Genomic DNA, 7,500 nt, shown 5'->3' on the forward strand with positions numbered 1-7,500 from the left:
GTTGGAAGTTCATGTTGGTGTTATGCCTAGGGTGCCATATATTTGGTTTTGTACATAGTGTTGTTCTAGAGAATGTTTAAGAAACCATCAGAAAATTATGTGTTTGTTTTAAAACTTGAGATTACATAGAAAGTATTTTGCGCAGGATATGGGCAGTTCCCATGAGCACTATCTTTTGAATTTCTGCCATTTTGGGGTTTCCTGGTATCTGAGTTAGGTAGCAATCAGCCCCTTTTGCTATCATTTCCAGGGCACCTATGACAACAGATATTGTTTTAGTCTTCAGATTCCACATTTTGCTAATTTCTATTTCAAGATGTTTATACTATTATTATTATTATTATTATTATTATTATTATTATTATTATTATTATTATTATTATTATTATTATTATTATTATTATTATTATATTATTATTATTATTATTATTATTCCTTCATAACACAGTGTAGGTAAAAAATGCACCTGAGCCTTTAGTCATCTTTCAAGTCACAGCAGGGACCTCAGACAGATAATTCTTTCCTTAAGATTTGTGCTATGCCCAGTAGGGCCACTTTTTGCAAGACATCAATCTTGTATGGGATTTCCAGTTGCCTTAAGGAATTTTGAAGTTTCAATGAGATTTTGAGTCCAGCACTCCCATCACCACAGGTATCACTTTTACATTACCCTCATTCCATACAGTCTTGCCATTTCCACTTTCAAGTCGGAGTACTTGATGACTTTTTCAACCTCTTTACTCACAACATTCATGTCATTCGATATGGCTACATCAATGATCTGACAGTATTTGTCTCTCTTATTCAATATGACAATATCTGGTCAACAGTGTTCGATTATACGATCTGTCTGAAATTCATAATCCCAGAATATCATTGCTTTTCCATCCTCCTGCATAAATGTACTTGGTATATGCTCATACCAGTTCCCTGTTACTTCATATTGGTATATATATATTATTTATTATTACTATCTAATTGAACGCTATGCATCCATTTCCAAGTAAGTATATATATGTACATATATATATATATATATATATATATATATATATATATATATCATCATCATCATCATCATCATCATTCATTTAGCGTCCGTTTTCCATGCTAGCATGGGTTGGATGGTTCAACTGGGGTCTGGGGAGCCCGAAGGCTGCACCAGGCCAGTCAGATCTGGCAGTGTTTCTACAGCTGGATGCCCTTCCTAACGCCAACCACTCCGAGAGTGTAGTGGGTGATTTTATGTGCCACCGACACAGGTGCCAGACGAGGCTGGCGAACGGCCACGCTCGGATGGTGTTTTTTATGTGCCATATATATATATGTATGTATGTATGTATATATATATATATATATATATAATATATATATATATATATATATAATATATATATATATATATACACATACATATATATATATATTATATATATATATATATATATATATATATATATAATATATATATATATTATATTAAATTAGAGACGAGGCAAAACCACTATTAGGCAAATCATACAATTAAAAACTTAAGCCAATACATAAGATTATTACCTTATATTATTTAAATATATAACAAAATTATTAAAAAAATATAATTAATATATCACTACGATCGTTTCATGGCTGCTATCTTCTTTAAACTTTCGAGTCACAGTCATTCATCAGGTGGTTTAAATATTTTTCTTGGCGAGGTTAAACAATGAACAGTTCATTTATCTTGGTGAGGTTAAACAATGAACAGTTCATTTATCTTGGTGAGGTTAAACAATGAACAGTTCATTGTTTAACCTCACCAAGATAAATGAACTGTTCATTGTTTAACCTCGCCAAGAAAAATATTTAAACCACCTGATGAATGACTGTGACTCGAAAGTTTAAAGAAGATAGCAGCCATGAAACGATCGTAGTGATATATTAATTATATTTTTTAATAATTTTGTTATATATTTAAATAATATAAATTAAATAATCTTATGTATTGGCTTAAGTTTTTAATTGTATGATTTGCCTAATAGTGGTTTTGTCTCTAATTTAATATAATATATATATATATATATATATATATATATATATATATATATCATCATATATCATCATCATCAATCATCATCATCATCATCATCATTTAATGTCCGTTTTCCATGCTAGCATGAGTTGGACGGTTTGACCGGGGTCTGGGAAGCCAGGAGGCTGCACCAGGCTCCAGTCTGATCTGGCAGTGATTCTACAGCTGGATGCCCTTCCTAAAGCCAACCATTCCATGAGTATTGTGGGTGCTTTTTATGTGCCACCGGCACAGACACCAATCAAGGTGGTGCTGGCATTGGCCACGTTCAGATGGTGCTTTTTACGTGCCGCCGGCATGGGTATCACAACTACAATTTCCATTTGACTTATATTTTGATGTTGATGTACTTGACTCAATAGGTCTCCTCAAGCACAGCGGGTCACCCTACGATCCAAGGTAAGCACAGCAGGCCGACCTGCGAGCCATGAACTTACTTCATTTGTCAGGTCTTCGCAGTCACAGCATATCTCCAGAGGTATTCTGTGACTGCAAAGGCCTGACAAATGAAGTGAGTTCATGGCTCGCAGGACAGCCTGCTATATATACACACATATATATTTGCATTGATTGGCTTGGAGCAATAATAGAAGGTTCTTGCCCAAGGTGCCACACAGTGAAACAGAACTGGAAACCGTGTGGTTCCAAATCATGGACAAGTTAAGACGTGATAAATGTGAAAAAGGAAAGTGGGGAAATGAAACAGTCCAGAGTTTCTAATAATAGATAAAGAGTCTATGAGTTAGATAACATTTGTGAGAACCGTTATCTTTAAGAGCCTTTCATATGATATATACATACACATATATATCTGTGTGTGTGCATATATGTAGGTATATAAATATGTGTGTGTGTGTGTAGTTAAGTGCATGAGAGAGAGAGAGAGAGAGAGAGAGAGATATCAACAATTAAAGACACTTCTAGATTGGACTTAAGTTGGGTGAATGCCCACGATGGTAATTTCTATCATATCATCAACATCACTGCATTGCATCCATGCTCAAGTCATGTGATTGAACATTAGCCGAGTCCACCCGGCCAAAAGCAGAACCCAACCCACATAAGATAAACATGGTAAAACTGATAAGGGATTTTATTTATTTCTGGTATCGATAGGGAAAGTTACTAGATCTCTGTATAAGACCTACATTGATCAAAGTTGGTCATGCATCAGCAGATGGATGCACAGAACTAGACATGATGATCATTCTTTGCAGAAAGCATGCAGTTATCCGTGGATGCAAGTTTCCATTCCTTTCTCCACCAATGTTTATGCAAGGTAAAACAGTTGACCTGAGCCATTATAGTTTGACACCAAAGTTGTTGCAAGCATTGTTGTCTCCTGTAGTGAATGAAATGAATGCATAATGCACTACTTCTCAAACAGTACATGTTCCTTCTCGAGCCATGCCTGGCTCATAAGGGCCAGTTTCCTTGGCGTATAGGTTCCCCACCTGGACGGGACGCCAGTCCGTTGCAGGTGTGCTGCAAGATGCAGGAGGAAAGAGTGAGAGAAATTTGTGGCGAAAGAATCAGCAGAAGTTCGCCATTACCTTCTGCCAGAGCCGCGTGGAGCTTAGGTGTTTCGCTCATAAACACACACATCGCCCGGTCTCAGATTCGAACCCACGATCCCTCGGCCGCTGCTCTAACCACTAGGCCATGTGCCTCCACAAACAGTACATGGTGGTGTACTGATGCACTGCAAGGAATATCTTGGTGCATTGCTTGTTTTATAATTCTATAATTCAGGTTATTTAGAAAATCCATGAAATGCTTTCGTGTGAGGCAAATCATCTGATTTCAAGAAAGGGGCCACATGCAAAAAAATAAACCAAAGTGAATAGTTGTTCTTTAGTCTCTAATTTTCCAATACTGTACCAGAAATACAAGCAGCTAGTAGAAAATATAAGCCACTAGTAGGAAATAGAAATAAATAATAGGAAATGCATGCGACAAGAAGGAAGTATGAGTAACTAGTGGGGAAGATAAGCAGCCAGGAGGAAATGCAGAAATGCAAGCAAGCAAGAAGAAACACAAGAAACCAGCAGGAAATAAAAACTAGTACAGAATATGTGGAGAGACATGGCTTAGTGGTTACAGCGATGGACTCGCAGTTGAGGGATTGTGAGTTCGAATCTCAGGCCGGGTGATGTGTGTTTTTATGTTGTGTGGACCAGTGGTTTTCAACCAGGGTTCCGTGGAACCTTAGGGTTCCGCCAGTACAGTCCAGGGGTTCCGCAAGAAGTTACAAAACTGCTAAAATCGGCAATAATTTTTAATTCTCCTGTGCGATTATGTGTGCATAAGACTATTAAATTATTGCACAGGGGTTCCTCGAGCGAGTGGAATGTTTCCTTGGGGTTCCGCTCCAGCAAAAAGTTTGAAAAGCACTGGTGTGGACACTCCCAGACGATAAGTAGGTTAGACCAATATGTATAAATAGTGGACGTGATAGCTAGTTGGAGAAGCATCGAGTAAAGTCGTCAGTAGACTAGACGTCAAGTTCTGTTGAGTCGAGTCATCGGAAGTGAGAGTTCGATAGTTGAGTAGAGGTATGTTATTGGTGAAGACACACCATCTGAATGTGCAATATAACAGTTTATGAGTAAAACACCTAAGCTTCATGCAGCTCTGGCAGAAGATAATGGCGAACTTCTGCTGACTCTTTCACCACAACATTCTCTTACTCTTTTCTCCTGCATCTAGCTGCTCACTTGTGACGGACAAGCATCATGTTCAGGTGGGGAACCTGTATGCCAGTGAAACTGGGAAACTGGCCCTATGAACCAGGCATGGCTTGAGAAGGAACAAACAGCAACAACAGTAGAGAATACAAGTGACGAGAAGGGAACAGAAGCAACCAGGAAGAAATACAAGCAACTAATAGAAAATACAAGTAAACAAGAGGAAACACAAGCAAGAAATACAAGCAACTAGTTGGAAACACAAGCAATAAGGAGGAAACACAAGCAATAAGGTGGAAACACAAGCAACAAGTGGGAAACACAAGCAATAAGGTGGAAACACAAGCAACTAGTGGGAAATACAAGCAATAAGGTGGAAACACAAGCAACAAGTGGGAAATACAAGCAATAAGGTGGAAACACAAGCAACTAGTGGGAAATACAAGCAATAAGGTGGAAACACAAGCAACAAGTGGGAAACACAAGCAATAAGGTGGAAACACAAGCAACTAGTGGGAAATACAAGCAATAAGGTGGAAACACAAGCAATAAGGTGGAAACACAAGCAACAAGTGGGAAACACAAGCAATAAGGTGGAAACACAAGCAACTAGTGGGAAATACAAGCAATAAGGTGGAAACACAAGCAACTAGTGGGAAATACAAGCAATAAGGTGGAAACACAAGCAACTAGTGGGAAATACAAGCAATAAAGTGGAAACACAAGCAACAAGTGGGAAATACAAGCAATAAGGTGGAAACACAAGCAACTAGTGGGAAATACAAGCAATAAGGTGGAAACACAAGCAATAAGGTGGAAACACAAGCAACAAGTGGGAAACACAAGCAATAAGGTGGAAACACAAGCAACTAGAGGGAAATAAAAGCAATAAGGTGGAAACACAAGCAATAAGGTGGAAACACAAGCAACAAGTGGGAAACACAAGCAATAAGGTGGAAACACAAGCAACTAGAGGGAAATAAAAGCAATAAGGTGGAAACACAAGCAACTAGTTGGAAACACAAGCAATAAGGTGGAAACACAAGCAACTAGTGGGAAACACAAGCAATAAAGTGGAAACACAAGCAACTAGTGGGAAATACAAGCAATAAGGTGGAAACACAAGCAACTAGTGGGAAATACAAGCAATAAGGTGGAAACACAAGCAACTAGTGAGAAATACAAGCAAGAAAAACAAGCAATTAGGAGGAAACACAAGCAACTAGTTGGAAACACAAGCAACTAATAGGATGTAGTGGCACAAGCAGTCAGCACCATATTGGCTGAGATCTCGCAGCAGCCATTGCCATCTCTGAGACTGGAGAGAGACCTCACCTGCATCCATTTGCCATGTGCGAGATCACAACAAGGCTCGCGATGGCAAACTGTATATAAGGGCCGAACAGATTGAGATTCCTCCTCTTTTGCCGCCTCTTAGCAGCAGCACTTGCTGAGTGCACTCCACAGGCTGGGCCTGTCTGCATGTTGTACCTCCAGAGGCAATATGCTCACACTAACGGAGCTACTACACAATGCACACAGCTAAAGATGGTTGCTGAGAGCAGCACACTTCACCTGTTCTGTGAAACTTGTAAATAAACCAGTTGTAAATTGCATTGGACTTGAAGTCTTCTCTCTTCGCCTGCCGGAGCCTGAACTACACAACGAACAAAAAGAGACAATGGAAGAAGGCAATATTCTCCCGATATCGAAAACCTTGCCATCCATTATAAGGACTTACAATTTAAGGCTATATAACATCGATATAGTTTGCATCTACAGTCTGGAAGTCCTATCTTACCCAGAATATCAATCTACTAGAAGCTGTTGTCTAGAGATACGCAACCAGACGCAGACCCTCTGTCAGTCATACACCATATCTTCACTATTTTTCAGCTTTGGGCATTGACACACCAAAGCTTGAAAGTTTAGCAGTAACGTCTTAGAAGCCCATAATGTTATTCGCCGTTTTCCCAACGACGACTTTGGCCACCTTTTAGGATTCAAACTTGTACAACCTGTACACATATTTATAAAATACAAAGCAGAAAATAAATAAACCCAGTCCAGCACCCACAACTTTCAGAAACATTGATTCTCACGATAAGAATTGCATGGAATAAACTACTTTAACTGTCAGGACACAGCATCTTGCAAAGATTCCATGCTTCTTTGACATTTTTACCAAAGTTAGTTCTTTCAGTTTTATGTTCGGAATTCAAATGTTACTAGGGTCAACTTTTGCCTTTCAGTCTTTCGGGCTCGATTGTCGTATATTAGGGGTGATGAAATCAACTAACACCCCACCACATTCCCACACAATTTCAGGCTTTGCTTGCGTTTACGGAAGAAAGGGTCGTCGTCGGCGGCGGCGGACTCGCGGCTTCGATTCCCAGACCAGGCGTTGTGTCTGTTTATTGAGTGAAAACATCTAAAAGTTCCACGAGGCTCCGGCAGGGGGTGGTGGCAACCCCTGTTGTACACTTTCGCTCCAACTTTCTCTCTCACTCTTTCTTCCTGTTTCTTGTCCCCGACTTCCTACACAACCTCTGAGCCTGGATGCGCATTCATCCATCCGTCGATGCTCTCGGTGTTGGGGGTTGACCTGCTTTCTCTTCTGCGGGTCTTGCGAATAGCAAAGGACCACGTTTCGGACTTCTCCCACTCTGGGACGAAGACCGCTTTGCTCAACAAACAAACAAACAAACAAACAGCAACATCATCATCACCTCACCATCACTA

Source organism: Octopus sinensis, linkage group LG15 (genome assembly GCF_006345805.1).
Source record: "Octopus sinensis linkage group LG15, ASM634580v1, whole genome shotgun sequence".
NCBI classification, from domain to species: domain Eukaryota; kingdom Metazoa; phylum Mollusca; class Cephalopoda; order Octopoda; family Octopodidae; genus Octopus; species Octopus sinensis.